The sequence below is a fragment of the Ovis canadensis genome, chromosome X (assembly GCF_042477335.2).
Source record: "Ovis canadensis isolate MfBH-ARS-UI-01 breed Bighorn chromosome X, ARS-UI_OviCan_v2, whole genome shotgun sequence".
NCBI classification, from domain to species: domain Eukaryota; kingdom Metazoa; phylum Chordata; class Mammalia; order Artiodactyla; family Bovidae; genus Ovis; species Ovis canadensis.
Window position 1 is genome coordinate 41,150,952 of NC_091727.1, and position 15,962 is coordinate 41,166,913.

General features: G+C 46.5%; 1 pseudogene; it reads right to left on the reverse strand.

Moving 5' to 3' along the window:
• Positions 1–3,663: 3,663 nt before the first annotated feature.
• LOC138930703 (deoxyuridine 5'-triphosphate nucleotidohydrolase pseudogene) lies at positions 3,664–4,234 on the reverse strand (annotated as a pseudogene).
• Positions 4,235–15,962: the final 11,728 nt, after the last annotated feature.

The following is a 15,962-nucleotide window of genomic DNA, read 5'->3' on the forward strand; positions in this document are numbered from 1 at the left end:
ATGAAGGAGCATTCATCCCTACATAAAGGAAATTCTGTCCTGTTGGGAGTATATTCAGCAAGGCAATGGATACAATTATGAATATACCATATATTCTTTTTTCCTTTCTCATCTAATGTATGTGCAATAGAATTTATCAAAATTCTTTTGTTTTTGTTTTTGCAAATGCACAGGCCTGGGGTTCTGCTTTTATTGGGGTCAAGGGTGGGGGGGCTAGAGCTTTAGGGGCTCACACTTTATTAGTTAATTTCAAACATTAGATCATGAATTTAAATCACAGCAAGAAGAATTTATCAAAATTCTTGCAGAGCACAAACCTATAGCAGTACAACAGGCAGTGTTGTCTATATGTGAAGTCTCATGTTTTATCTACCTTACTGATTTGAACCACATCTTAGAGTATCTAATGCCTCTTGTTCTGATGAAGCATGGCAATTCCAGATGAAACATCAGGCAAAATTGCCACTGACACAGGAAAATACCCTAAAGAAACGTATTTATCAATGAGTCAATTTTTATCCCATAAGAGTAATTTGATTACATAATTATGTAGCCCAATACAATGTAGTGGCAATTTAAGAAGGCATGAGTTGTTCTTGTGTGCCCTAAATTTCAGATAAACTTTATCTATTTTTTCAGAATTATTGATCAAACCCCAAATTGATCAACAAGTATGTAACCCAAAATTGTCAGATAAAAAGTGTGTTAGGCAGTTAATGAAAATATTATGTTACATCTCTGGAATTTGTGAGGTGTAGGTATTAGTCTGCTCTTAAAGGGGCTTCACAGGTGGCTCAGTGGTAAAGAATCTACCTGCCGATGCAGGAGACCTGGGTTCAATTCCTGGCTTGGGCATATCCCCTGGCGGAGGAAATGGCAACCCACTCCAATATTCTTGCTTGAAGAATCCCATGGACAGAGCACCCTGGCGGGGTATAATCCATAGGGACTCAGAGAGTCAGACACAGCTGAACATACATGCATGGTACTCTTTAAAATCCAGAATTTCTTATAATTTCTTGTCATACCTAATTTTGTCCCTGTAATCTTATATTCTTTTACTTAAAGAGGGATCCTAAGATTGTATGATCCTAAGATTGTACAACTCAGGTCCCACAAAGCCTGGGTCGTCTTCTGGTTTCACCCCATGACCCCACACACGTGTACCATCACCCCTGTTCTGGTATCCACGCACCCCACAAACGTTTCCACAGCCAGGGGTGCTGTGAGGTATCTTTAGACAGAGGGAAGAAAGAGCCAAGTAAAAAGGGCTTTGGTTCTATCACGTAATAGAGCTGGGACTTGAAAACCACAGAGGTGAAACGGTGGGGCGAATTCAATCAGCCGACTCCCACTTTGGGGATTGAAGCTCAGTAATGTTTGGCAAATAGAAAAAGAGGAAGGGGAGGGAGTGACGGGGTTAAAGACCCAGAGGAGGCTGCACTTCCGGGCTTGACCACAAGATGGGGGTAAAAGAGTGGTCCCTCCATTCCGTCAAAAACTCATTAAGAGCTCATCAAAGTAAAGCGGGTTTTTCATGTTCCCTACCTGTGCCTTCTCCCCCTTGCCAAGCCTCACTGCACTTACTATTGTTCCATTCTTTTTGGTTAAAGTCATCACAGATCTGCGTTTTTGTTTGTTAACTCAGCTGTAGCCCGTACTTCGTCTTCTAGACATCTTCCCTTGCTCCTTATGGATAAGGATTATGTTCTTATTAACTATTATTAGAAGAATTTTCTGACTCAGAAGTTTCAGGACTTCAAGCTATAGCCTTAGTTTAATAATTGCCTGATTATTTGCTGTTATGCTTGGAACTTTCATTACCTGGCTTCTCTTTTGCATGCATGTCTCCACGCCCCCAAGTCGAAGCTCTGAACAGAGCGCTATCTGCAACACCAGCCCTCATTCCTGTCTGTCTGAGAGAGATACGGTTCCATCTAGTTTTACTGGGGTCCTGTGAAGGCTGAATGACTCCTATGTTAACCATAAAAAAGCAGAGCAACTTGCCTAAGAAACACAATGATAGAAATAGACAGTCAGGCTTCCTGCAGCCAATTCTGCATTTTCTAAGCTGGTAATGGCCACTGTCGCCTCCCTACCCTGTGAGATTTTGGTGGTCCTCTAGCCATTTAGGCCAGCACCATTAGTTCAAAACATCACATAGAAAGCATGGGGCAGTGACCAGAACTCACCACCTCTTTGATCTCTTTTGAGAGCTTTGCTGTTGCCGAGGGCCCTGGGCCAGGACATATACTTGGCATATTGGTGGGGGCTTTTGCTGGAAAACCATGCTAACAATGCGATGGTGGAAGAGTATGACCCAGATGCATGAGCTTTTCCAGTAGTCAAGCTACAATGTTTGTCTTTGATGAGTTGTAAGCCTTGTAACCTTTGAGTTGTAACCTATGAGTTGTAACCTTTGATGAGGTTGGAGATCCCACCTGTGTGAGAGGACATAGCTGCCTGGCCCAGAGTCACAGCAACTCTTCTCTGCACCCTTAGTAAATTCCCTCATTCCTTGACTGCCCAAGAATTGATAAATCCCCTGAGACAATAGGTACTTTTTCGAAACAAATGGAGGGAGCAGATCCAGAAACATCTTGGCCTGTTTGCCTTGCAGAGTTCCTTTCCAGATCTCTGTTTTGCTTCATAGGTGCGTCCTGCTGTGGACAGCAGCTTGGGTTCTCTGATTGGGCAGAATAGGTGACCCAGCTCTTGACAAGGAATTAGGAGACCTAGATTCAGAGGCCAGCTATGTGATGGTGGCATCCCCTTTCAGGAATGAAGGACTTCTTCCTCCCAGCTTAGAGAGCCCCTCCAGCCAAGGCCACATTTTCCCCAGGTAGCCCACCTTCAATGACTGGTCACCAAGGGGGTCTGAAAGCTCAGCCCTCTCTCCCCACCTTCAGAAGGCTCCAAGTCTTATTCTAGCTTTCCAACCCCCTGTAGAGGCTTCCTGGAGGATTACACTGCAACTCAGTTTCTCTGTCCGGCCACTCTTGCCTTCTCCCCTCCCTTCCTCAGGGCTGGATCCCAGGGGCTCTCCGTAGTCAGCCTGCGGCCCATTAAACTCCATCTCTGACTCCTCCTCATGGGGAACCGAGCATGAGGCAGTGACCTTGGGGAAGGCAAACATCTTTTCTGTACCATGTTAGGAGGGTGTTGGAAAGCTCCAGAGCTGTCTTCATTGTCACTCCTGGGGCTCCCTGGGTAGTCTTTTTTGCATACAACTCCCACCAGGCCCTGGCAACTAGACCTAGCAAAGAACGCAAAGTTTTGGCAGCCTTAGAACCCAATTGCATACAAAAGTGGCTACTCACTGAGGCAGGCTAGCAGGCAGTGCTGGGATCCTGTAGCTCTCAGTCCAATTCAAAAAGTGCTGCTATATGGTTTTCAAGCTCACCTGCTGAAATTCAAAGGGATGATTTCCCCACTCAGTCTCTCCAGGCAGGAGACAGGCCTGGAAGGTTGTCCACTCCCACTGGAGGTTGTCCACATTGGCCTTTGTCTTCTCTCTTCCTCCAGGGCACCCTGTCCAATAGAAATCAAATTCAAGCCACCTAGGGAATCTTCCATTTTCTAGGAGCCACACACACAAGAGGTAAAAAGTAACAGATGAAACTGATTGCAATATATTTTAATTAAGCCAATATATCCCAGGGATCATTTCAACATGTATTCAGTACCAAAATGATTAAAGAGGTATTTTCTTTTTTTTTTTAAAGCAAAATCTTTAGCTTCAAGAACAAAATACATTCTTCTACATTCTTCTCCTTTTGTGTTCTTGGCATAAGTTTTCTTTCCAGTGGAACCAAAACCTCCTGAATCCCTTTCAGTGTTATCTAAAACTTGAACATCCTCTATTTCAGGATAAAATATCTATTCACAAATGAGCTGAGCAGTTTGATCACCCTTTTTGACTTCAAACCTTTCTTTGCCAAAATTACATAACACAACACCAATGCTTCCTCTATAATCTTCATCTATGACACCAGCTGCCACAACCCTGAAATGTTTCGCAACCAAACCAGAATGCGGAACTACTGTCCCATGGCACCCAGAAGGAAGAGCTATCTGGATGTTGGTTTTCCCAAGGGCTTTGTCCCTCGGTGGTACTGCGTCATCATAGCCCACGGTGCGCATGGACCCCTTGCTTGAGCTGCATGTCGCCCTCATCCACAGGCCAGGCCCACTTGCTAGGGGAGGGGGCTTATGCCTCTTGAGAGCAGGGCATGGCAGAGCGAGCACACGAGGGAGCAGGGAGAACAAGCAATGAGGTCTTTGCCGTTCTTCTTCTCCATTCTAAAGTCTTTGAACTTTGGCACATATGTGACAATACCTGTCAATTTGGACAGGTCACGTTGTAAGCATCTGGTTGGTGGCCACGGTGGTGACTATATTGATTACAGATTATAAATGATGGCAATGGCAGAAGAAGGCAGATGAGAATCTGAGATTTGGAAACTGAGCACTTCGGCTTCTAGGGTTGGTGAGTTTTAAACCTGAGCATGAAGGTTCTTGCTGGTCCTCACTTCTCATTTCTCCGTAAATTAGGAGCCAGGGTGAGACTTTATCTAACAAGCTAACATCCCATGAGCACCTGGCATGCCAGTACTTTATCCAAAAACAATGACTTTCTTACGGCCCCCTCAACCCTCACCTGGAATTAGCAACACCAGCCTGGGTGGACGCTCGAGTTTGAAAGCAATATTACCTAAGACATTTTTATTTTGAGTTGCATTTGTGCACCTCGTGCAAAATCTTGACCAATTTTCTAATCCCAGTCAGGAAAGGAAGCGTTTGGATAGAGGTATACTGCTACGTGTTCCTTTAGAATGTAAAACGTTTAATTAGATGCCAAGGATTGAAAATCTTGATTCAGAGCCCGAAATGGCTAATAAGGTTTTATTGTTGCTATTACTTAGAGGTTTTATAGAACTTTAGGCTTGCAGAGAGCTTTTCAATCACTTGAGAGAATCTGAGTTTGTTAACAGCGAGATGAAAAAAGGTTCTATTCATCAGGAGAGACAACATACATAATATTTTAAGTATTTAAGAATTACGACCCTGCTGTGAGAACTCCTAAAATTACTTCTACGTGGCTGCAAGAGATTCTTGTTAGAGGCACAGGACATTAATGCAGATACCAATGTTATTACCCTGCTGAGTCTGCAAGGGTGAACTTCTTCAAGTCAGGAAATAGAGAAGTTTCTAAAGCAAACATTAGCCAACTCTAGTTACACACATGGAGCTTTTTGCCCACACGTGATTTCTGAACCTTTTCTAAAGGAGCTCTTAAGGTTTTATGAGTGATCATATTATAAAATCATATGTGGTTCCAATGTGGTATAATTTATGACTGCTCTGGGTCACCAAAATCTCCCAGGATTCCATTGTTGGGACTGCTGCAACTAGAGACAAATTTGCACCAACTCCTCTATAAATACTATCAATGGGGCAGCCTTGACTTTAAAGTATGTGAAAAATGGGTTTCCCCTTCCCATGTATGCATGCGTGTATGCTAAGTCACTTTGGCTGTGTCCGACTCCTTTTGCAGCACTATGGGCTGTAGTCCACCAGACTCCTTTGTCCATGGAATTCTCCAGGCACGAATATGGGGGTGGGTGGCCACACCCTCCTCCAGAGGCTCTTCCTGACCTAGGGATTGAACCCATGTTTCCTGCGGCTCCTGCATTACAGGCAGATTCTTTGCTGATGAGCCACTGTGGAAGCCCCTTCCCACGTGTACCAAAGGCAAATTCAGGCCCTCCAGACTTTTGAATACATCAGCTTCTGCTGCAGCAACACCACCTAACAACTCAAAGCTCAGTACTCATGCAACCAGATGGCTGGCTAGATAGCTCTACTGATCTCAGCCAGACTCACTCACAGCTGGCTGGTGGCTGATCGAGGCTGGCCTCAGCTCCTCTCCACTCCACATGTTTCTCATGGTCAAGTAGGCTAGCTTGAGCATATGGTCATGGAGATAGCACACACCCAAGAGAGAGCAAGCTCCAGTGCATGGGCCACTTTGAGCCTCTGTGATATGCCCGCTAACAGCCCATGGGCCTAAGCCTGTCACATGGCTGAGCCCAGTGCCCAGAGCTGGGTCCAAGGGCACAGATGAAAGGAGGGGTGAGGATTGTGGCCATGTGAGCCACCACAGGTGAGAATTGATTCAGATCATTTTCTTGGAAAGGGAAGGCCAAAATAGTAAATGTCATCAGGGTATGCATGCATTTTGAGAGAAAAGACTTTCAACTGGCAACACTGTTATTGCTAATTCACTCCCCATCACCACCTCTTAGAACAGTCCTAGGCCAAAGGTCATGGAAAATTTTTGACTAAGTTTTTTTCACTGTGCGTTTCTGGCCAGGGTTATATATTTTTTTAATTTTCATTTTATTTATTGATTGGGCTCTCCGCACACCATGTGGGATCTTAGTTCCCCAACCAGGGATCAAACCCGTACCGTTTGCTTTGGAAGCACAGAGTTTTAACCACTGAACCACCGGGGAAGTCCATTGACCAAGTTCTAATGAGCAACTTTGACAGAGTGGGAGGCAAGAATGTTTTTCAAGTGTACTCCTTCCTAGGTGACACATAGGTGAGTAGCCCTCAGAACACCCCTGCTTCTTTCCTTATGGTCACCTCCACTTCCGGCCCCAGACGCTGCAGGAATCCGCGCCAGAACGCAGGGGAACAGGAGTTACAGGCTCTGTGGCCCCACCTGGACCAGGTTTGGGTGGTCGCCACACATGCTGAGGAGAGACCCTGCTCTCTGCCATTAGGCTGGGCATCAGCTGGCCCCACGCCAGGCTAGCATTTGTGCCCATCTGTCAGGGTGGCACCTGGCCCTCTTCTAGAAGCAGATGGTTTCAATTGATCTTTCCTTGCCAGTCTTTCCTGTGTGAACACTCCGAACCTGCCCCGCTTCATCCTGGAACTTAATGGAATCCTTACAAGCTCTAGTCTCCTGTACCGTTTCCCTGGCAGCCAAACTGTTTTTCTTATTTTTCGTTCTTTTTTTTTTTTTTAAGTTTTTACTTTTCTGCAATAGTAGGATTATAAATGGATTTGTATATACAGAGGGAAAAATCAATAACCTGTATTTTCTAGGACAAAATGTAACCTCACAGCGAAGCACCGACAATTATAAAAAAATCATTTGTTTTTCCATTTCACTGATTTTGACATACAGCTCACCTCATATTCCTAGACCGAACTGACTTCGGCCTCCCTGGATATAGGAGGCTTGGCCGGACAAACCCTTTCACTATGAGACAGAAAATACGAAGGTGCATACCCGCCACACCCTCAGCCTCAAGCTAACAATTTAGTGGCCCAGAGGACAGTAGGGATTTAACGTTTATTTTGTTTTTAGAAAAAGACGTGAGTTAGGGCAGCTAAATGTTACAGATACTCCAAAGGCAAGATTGAACCATGGTCCTGAGGCTCTAGCCTGGGAGGAGAGTTGCCCCTGGTGACCTGGCCCAAGGACAGCAGAGAATATCCCCAGTGCTTGGGCCTACTGATCTCACCTACAACCCAGCCCACAAATGTTTAGCTTGCGCCAGTGCTGCTGAGTTGCACCCAGCAATGTACAAACCATAGCCGTGACTGGGTGTTTCTCCTGCCATAAGCCCGAGATGCCACCATTTGAGCTAAAGAAAAGGGGAAGGAAGGCCTTATGAGCAAACACTTCAATATGCATGGAACAGCTGCACTCAATAGAATTAGAGTGCAAGCCACAGAGGAACTCAAAACTCTAGTAGCCACGTTGGAAAAAAAAAGGAGAAATAACTGAAATGAATTTTAATGATATTTACTTAGCTCAGTATAGCAAAATATCACTTCAACATCTAATCCATTTGAACAGTTATTCATGAGACATTTTACATTCTATCTTGTGTTTGAAGTCTTCAAAATCCAGGATGTATGTTACACTAATAGTACATTTCAATTTGGAATAGCTATAGTTCATGCATTCAGTAGCCATATATGATTGCTGGCCACCATATGAGCCAGTGCAGGCCTAGGATGTTTCCAGAAGGAGACTCAAGAAACAGTTAACAGTTTCTTCTCAGGAAGAGAATTAAGGGAATGGGGGATAGATAGTTACCTTTTAACTGTAAACCTTCTTGTACTGCTTGAATGATGTACAAAGTATGTGGACCACATTTTTTAAATATTTACTTTTTATTAATTTGGCTGCACCGGGTCTGAGTTGTGGCACACGGGATCTTCGATCTTCGTTGCGTCAAGCAGGAATTTTAGTTATGGCATGCAAACTCTTACTTGTGGGATCTAATTACCTGACCAGGAATCGAACCTAGGCCCTCTGCACTGGGAGCATGAAGTCTTAGCAACAGGACCACAGGTAAGTTCCCAGTCTACATTAAAAAAAAAAAAAAGACTTCCTACACTGATATTCCTTTGAATGATAATTGCTTCCTTTGGCAAGCAAGAGGAAAAAAAGACACATTCCTACACAGACAGTGGGACTGTAAGCCCACACCTCTGTTTTTAGAGGAGTTGTTAGGGTTAGTGTTAGGGTTTCCAAAGAAACAGAACCAATGTGAGGCAAATATACATGCCTACATATATATTTATTTATTTGATAGCCATTGAAATTACATTTAACTGTGTTTTTACTGGTGGTTCAGGTGGTAAAGAATCCGCCTGCAGTGAAGGAGACCTAGGTTCGATCCCTGGGTCAGGAAGATCCCCTGGAGGAGGGCATGGCAACCCACTGCAGTATTCTTGCCTGGAGAATCCCCATGGACAGAGGAGCCTGGCAGGCTACAGTCCATGGGGTCTCAAAGAGTCAGACACAACTGAGCGGCTAAGCACACATGCACACATTACTACATGAGCACTGAACTAACTGCTTTTAATCTTCACAAAAACCTCACGGTAGAAAGTGTCAGGGACTCCGTTTTACAATGTGGAAACTAAGTAAGGCTGTGAGAGGCTCAGAAACTGGCTGGCAAGTAAAAGGGGGGACTGGAGTTGGAGCTGATTCTCTCTGACTTCGAAGGTAGTGGATAAAGATAGCGAGAATGAACACACAGGGGCCAATGAACAAGATTTATTATAAGGAACTGGCTCACATGATTCTGGAGGCCAAGAAGTCCCACGGTGTAAGCTCCGATCCAAGGGCAGAAAACCAGTTTCAGCTCACATCTGGCAGAGAGCAGTTTCTCCCTTTCTCTGTTTTTTTTTTTTTTTTTGGTTGGTGTTGTTCTATTCAGGCTCTCCGTGGATTAGATGAGGCCCACCCACATTGTGGGGAGGGGGGGGACCTGCTTTACTCAGTCTGCCAATTCATATGCCAACCTTATTTGGAAATACCCTCACAGAAATGGGCTTCCCTGGTAGCTCAGCTGGTAAAGAATCCACCTGCAATGCAGGAGACCCCGGTTTGATTCCTGGGTCGGGAAGATCTGCTGGAGAAGGGATAGGCTACCCACTCCAGTATTCTTGGGCTTCCCTGGTGGCTAAGCTGGTAAAGAATCTTCCTGCAATGAGGGAGACCTGGGTTTGATCCCTGCATTGGGAAGATGCCCTGGAGAGAAGGGAAAGGCTACCACTCCAGTATTCTTGCCTGGAAAATTCCATGGACTGTATAGTCCATGGGGTCGCAAAGAGTCGGACACGACTGAGCATCTTTCACTTCACAGAAACACCAAGAAATATTGTTTAACCAGATACCCAGGCCCTACAAGGGCCCCGTCATATTGACACATGAAATAAGCCATCACATCTACTTCTAGAAATGTATTCTAAAGAAATGACTGGCCGAGAGGGCCCATGTATTATGGACCAGGATATACTTCTCAGCATCTGAGTTCTTACTGGAATATTGGAAACATCCTGACTGTTGTAAACAGATGTACAGTGAAATTGCACCCTCTGGAGGGGGTGGCTTCTAAAGACAGGCAACGAGAGGAAAATCACCAAATAGTCATAATCGCCCTTGAAAATAACTTGGTTGGCAAAGTATTGGAAGCTCGGCACTAAATCCTGCACAGCAAGGTCCCTGTTTCTTGGGGCGAGTTCCTCCTGCAGTAGTTTGCTAGCATATCAGGACCAGACCGTGTGAAAAATAGGTACCCTACACACTGGCATCGCTTGACAAGATTGGAGAGACACATGGGAATTGAAAGCAACTGAGGAAACAGATTTGCGGCTTCCATCTGAAGTTCATTCTTTGAGTGAACTGGTGAACAGTATCACCTCTGTTCTTTTTTTTTTTTTAATACCATATGATTCTATTTATATGAACTTTAAAAATAGGTAACATTACTTCAATGGCATTAGAAAATTAGGAAATTGGTTACTCCTGGGAGCATTAGCGGAGGAGAGTTCTGGGGGTGCTGGTGGTTTTCTGCTCATCTTCATCTCTATTATAGAAACTCTTTTCCTTGCTCTGGAAAGGTATAGGGTTCAACCGACACACTTTAAAGGGGTGTAGCTGTAAGAAAGTAAGTGTTGGTCAGTCAGTCGTGTCTGACTCTGCAATCCCATGGACTGTAGCCCACCAGGCTCCTCTGTCCATGGGATTCTCCAGGCAAGAATACTGAGTTGGTTGCCATGCCCTTCTCCAGGGGATTTTCCTGACCCAGGGATCGAACCCAGGTCTCCTGCATTGTAGGCAGATTCTTTACCATGTGAGCCACCAAGGTATAGGTGACTCTATAGCATATTGATGTGAAAATATAAAGAATGAAGTATGTAAGGGAATGCCCCCAAATGTCATGTTTTCTTATCTCTACCTGTCAGAATAGCCAATTATTTTTTTTCCTTTTGTCCTTTTCTTTTTATGTGTGCCCACATGTGTGTGCATACTTAGTGTGCTTTCACCTTTCTCTCCAATGGCTAGTCTGAAGGTGAATTTTGTACAAGTTCTGTAAGAGAAAAATAAGAATTTTGGAAGCCAGTGCTAGGCTGTCACGAAGTGATCTCTCAGGCCAGAAGAATCGCAGGCCCCTCTGGAGTCCCCCCCCCCCCCCCACCAGGGCCTCCTAAGAGGAGGACACGATGTCCTCTGCTGGAAGTGCAAGGTGACATTCTCAGGCTGCCACTTTCAGAAGGATTGGGGAGGCGTTGGAGAGTGCTGGTGCTTACACATACCCTCCATCCTGCTGGGCCCCCTGAGGAGCGGAGATCTCCTGCCCTAACTCCAGGCTACTACCCCCTGCAGCTCAAAAGAAATTAGAAATGTCTCTTGCAGAGATGGCTCCCCACCCTGGGGACCCTGCTGCCCTGCCCCCTCCCTTCAGCAGCCACCCTGTAGCTGGTCACGCCACCGTGGATTGTCACGCCACCACAGCAGGAGGGACTCAGGCAAACACGGGACATGTTTCCAGAGGCACAAGCATAGCCTGGCAGCCCTCACTTAGGTGCCGATTTAAAGCCTGAAACAATCCCTTGCAGAGCCTGGCTGTCATTTCCAGTCAGCGGGCTCCGGCCTCTAAACATTCTAATGAGAGTCATTCCCAGGTCCCTGCGGCTTCCCCACTCCTCCCCACAAACAGGACCAGGGTAGGGGGCGGGGGACAGTCTCTCATCTAATCTGTGTAACCAACCACCAAGAAGGCAGGGGCACAACTACTTTGAAGGTAAAGGAAGTCAGGTGGCGGGGGTGGGTGGGGATTGGGGTGGGGGTAAATTAATTCACCTCCTAGGTTTTGGGTTCCCAGGAAGGGGCCTCTGAGACAGAGGTGAGCAGATGGGGTGTTTAGTAAATCTCCCTGAAAAGGATTCCTCGGTGCCTCAGATGGTAAAGAGTCTGCCTCCAACGCGGGAAACCTGGGTTCGATCCCTGGGTCGGGAATATGCCCTGGAAAAGGAAATGGCAATCCACTCCAGTATTCCTGCCTGGAGAATTCCATGGACAGAGGAGCCTGGTGGGCTACAGTCCATGGGGTCGCAAAGAGTCGGACACGACTGAGCAACTTCTTTCTTTCTCTCTCTCTCTCTTTCTTTCTTTCTTCTGAAAAGGAAGACAAAGAAGCAGGGGAGTTAGGCCAGAGGCCAAAGTCAGCTGTGATGCAGGCCCAGTGACAGCCTCGGCCACCCCCATAGGAGGCTCCGGAGCAAGACCGGCCCTTGGGAGTTGGCCCAAGATGGCGGACTTTTCTACCCCAGCAGCCATCAGTCAATGGATGGCTGTGACCTTGGTGAGGTCTCTGGAGACAAGGAGGCCTTGAAGGGCTGAGGGCTGTCTGCCAGTAGCCCTGCAGATAGAACAAAGAAAGGGTGACACCTCCTCCTGTGAAGGGGTATTTGGACCTCTTCACGTCACCGTGCCCACCACTCCAAGGTCACCCAGCTCATGGGTGACAGAGCTGCCACTGAAAGCAAGCGATTCAATGTCTGCAGTTTCTGCCCGGTTACTGAGTTAAACAGCCTCCTCTGCCTGGACTGGGTCATCTCTTAGACCTTCTAGGAAAGAGTGAGCCCCTTCCAGAATTTAGATAACAAGGCTGTTCCAGCAGCTCCCTGACTGGCTGGCTGTTCCCATTGCTAAGGCCACATGATATTTCAATTTTTTTTTTTTTTTTTTTTTTGCCCATCTAAGCCAGACAGCGCAAGGTCCTCTCCAGCCCACGTGGGTCATTCTGCCCCCGCTGTCCACATCAACCACTTTCAGCCCCATTACATTCTTTAGCAGTATCCAGATGGGCTGTAATTATCCAAAGGAATTGTATCAAAACTGAAGGAGAGTCTCAAGGGAAATGAAGAGCATTCCAAGTGTGTAGTGACACTAGAGAGTGTGGTTTTCTCATCCTGTGACAGCTTACTAGGCATCAGGAAGCAGAATCAAAATCTTGGTTCAGAGTCCCTCCCTTTTCCCATCTCAGATTTTTACTCACCTTCCTTTCCTGTCCTCCCACCCCACCAATCCCTAGCTAAATTAGGGCAGGGGCTAGTAAGCCACTCAGTCCTGTAGCCCACCTGGAGGTGAGTGACACAGAGGAGAACCCATGTGGGTAAGGCCCAGACATAACCACACTCCTTTCCACCCCTCCTTAGGGGAAGGACTGCTGTTTGCTTTGGAGACAGGAGGATTCTGGGATCCAAACACACATGCAGCCATGTGGGGGAACAGTGGTCTTGCTGGCTGGAGGTTTGACAGAGATGAGTGGCTGGGGAAGAACACTGATGTAAGAGCTGACAGGCAAAGGACACAGGCGAAGAGGCGGAAATGGATCAGAGTTGGAGAGGGACAATAACAGCCTTTGTCAGAATCCCACTCTGCATGGTGTTTTCATTCGCTAGGGCTCCCATAACAAAGGACCACACGCTGAGTGGCTTGAATGACAGAAATGTATTGTCTCACCATTCTGGAGGCCAGAGGTCCAAGATCAAGGTGTGGGCAGCTCTGGTTCCCAGGGTGAGATGAAGAATCTGTTCTAGGTCTCTCCCCTAGCTTCTGGTGCTTTGCTGGCAGTCTTTGGCATCCCTTGGCATGTAAAAGCAACCCCTCCATCTCTGCCTTCATCTTCAGTTGCTGTTCTTCCTCTGTACATGTTTCTGTGTCCAAATTTCCCCTTTCTTTAAGGATAGCAATCATATTTGATCAAGGCCCATCTTAGTGACCTCATTTTAACTTGATTACTTCTGTAAAGATTCTGTCTCCAAATAAGGCCACATTCTCAGGTTCTAGAAATTAGGATACCAACATATCTTTTGGGGTTAGGGGAATACAATTCAACCCATGTGAATGCTAAGTCACTTCAGTCATGTCCAACTCTTTGTGACCCCATGGGCTGTAGCCAGCCAGGTCCTCTGTCCATGGGATTCTCCAGGCAAGAATACTGGAGTGGGTTGCCATACCCTTCTTCAGGGGATCTTCCTGACCCAGAGATCGAACCCAGGTCTCCCGCATTGCAGGCGAATTCTTTACTGCTGAACCGCGGGAGAAGCCCAAATTCAACCCATGGTGGTTTAGTCACCAAGTCGTGTCCAACTCTTGTGACCCCATGAACTGTAGCCCGCCAGGGTCCTCTGTCCATGGGATTCTCCAGGCAAGAATACTGGAGTGGATTGCCATTTCCTTCTCCAGGAGGTCTTCCTGACCCAGGAATCGAACCCAGGTCTCCTGCATTGCAAACAGGTGATTTACTGACTGAGCTATGAGGGAAGCCCTAACACTAATTCCAAACTTAGAGTGTGCATCTTTGGGTTTTGTCTGCACAGCATGCCTGGCCATCTTCTTCTGGTAATAGCATTCCTCTTCCTTAGGAGTGATTCCTTCCTATCCATGCAGCTACCCTGTCTTCCCATTACAGGGATGAACATGTGACCCAAGTTGACCAGCAGATTTCTCTCTCTGTCTCTATCTTTCTATATTTTGAAATTAAGTGAATTAGGATAGAGAGAGGGAAAGATATTCAAGTTGGGCTTCTGTGGTGGCTCAGATGGTAAAGAATCTGCCTGTAATGTAGGAGACCTGAGTTCAATCCCTAGGTCAGGAAGATCCCCTGGAGAAGGGAATGGCAGCCCTCTCCAGTGTGCTTGCCTGGGGAATCTCATGGACAGAAGAACCTGGTGGGCTGCAGTCCATGGGGTTGTAAAGAGTTGGAAATGACTGAGTGGCTAACACTTTCACTTTCCTAAAAATTAACCCAGGCCCAGTCTGTTCCCTGTATTTGGCTCTTTCAGGGAAGTCCTCCTGATGACATGCCTGGACTGTGACAAACCCAAGGTTGCTGTGGCTGATGAAACAGCCTGGCTTTGAAGCTTGAACCCCAACTTCCTCATTAACTAGCTGGGAGATTGACGAGTTTTCTCATCTATGAAATATAATGACAACAGCGCTATCTAAGAGCAGTCTGGCAGGGCTCGTGTGTGTGGGAATATTTTGCATGAAGCATAATTCTATACAAATGCCTGTCATTATTAGAAAGGTAGAAATCTAGGACTCAGAGAGCCAAAGAAGAAGAATCAGTCAGTGTTTGAGCAGTCCTGACTTAGCGTGCTGGCATCACACTTGCCTGCCACCACTCTTGCCTCTGTTTCCCAGCTGAGCAGAGCCATGTGACCACTTCACTGAGTTGTGAGCTGAAATTGACAGGTGTCACTTCTCAGCCCAGAGTCAGTGTGGGAGAGACTACACAAGGGCATGAATACAGCTTATCAGGCCTCACCAAATGGCAATCTACTGCAATGGTCAAAGTCACTCATTTATTCATGCATTCATTCATTCATCAAATCTTTTTTGAATACCTTGCATAAGCCCAGCAGTGTGTTAGTCTGTGGGGATGCAGAGACAGATAAGCAGGATCAGTTTCCCAAGGTGCTTGCTCTAGATGTCAAAGGGGAAGTAGGTGCAAGCAAATAATTGCAATACAGTGTGTTCATTCCTTTAAGAGAGGGGTGCACTGTCTGGAGCATGCCGGGGAGGCTTCCTGGAGGAAGTGATGTGTGCACTAGCTCTTAAAAGGCAAATAAGTGATCACCAAGGGGAAGAGTCTTTCAGGCAGAGGAAGCCACGCCTCCAAGGACACCAGATGTTGTAGACGTTATGGGGAGAGGTTCCCAGAGGCTGGAGCCTAGGGTGCATGCAATGTGAGTGCCAAGCTGAGGCGCTTTGATCTGATGGCAAAGCCCAGAAGCCAGAGGAGGTTTTCTAGCAGGGGAGCACCATGGGAAAAGGCGGAATGATTGGAGGCAGGCCAGGGAGAAGGCCGCTGCATGAGTCCTGGAAAGAGATGATGAGGCTCAAACCAAGGCATGGGTTTGGGGTTTGAGGCAAGAGACCAGATTCAGGCAGAATTCTGGGATATAAGAGATTAGATGTTGAGATGGGGGGTGGGGCTGATGATGACTAACTTGAATAAATGGCCCGAGTTCTTTAGACAGAGGCCTGGCATGAAGAATACCAGTCTATCAGACTTCCGAGGCTTGTGTGAGAAGCTTGTGCAGAGATGAGTGGTGTGTGGCAAGCATGC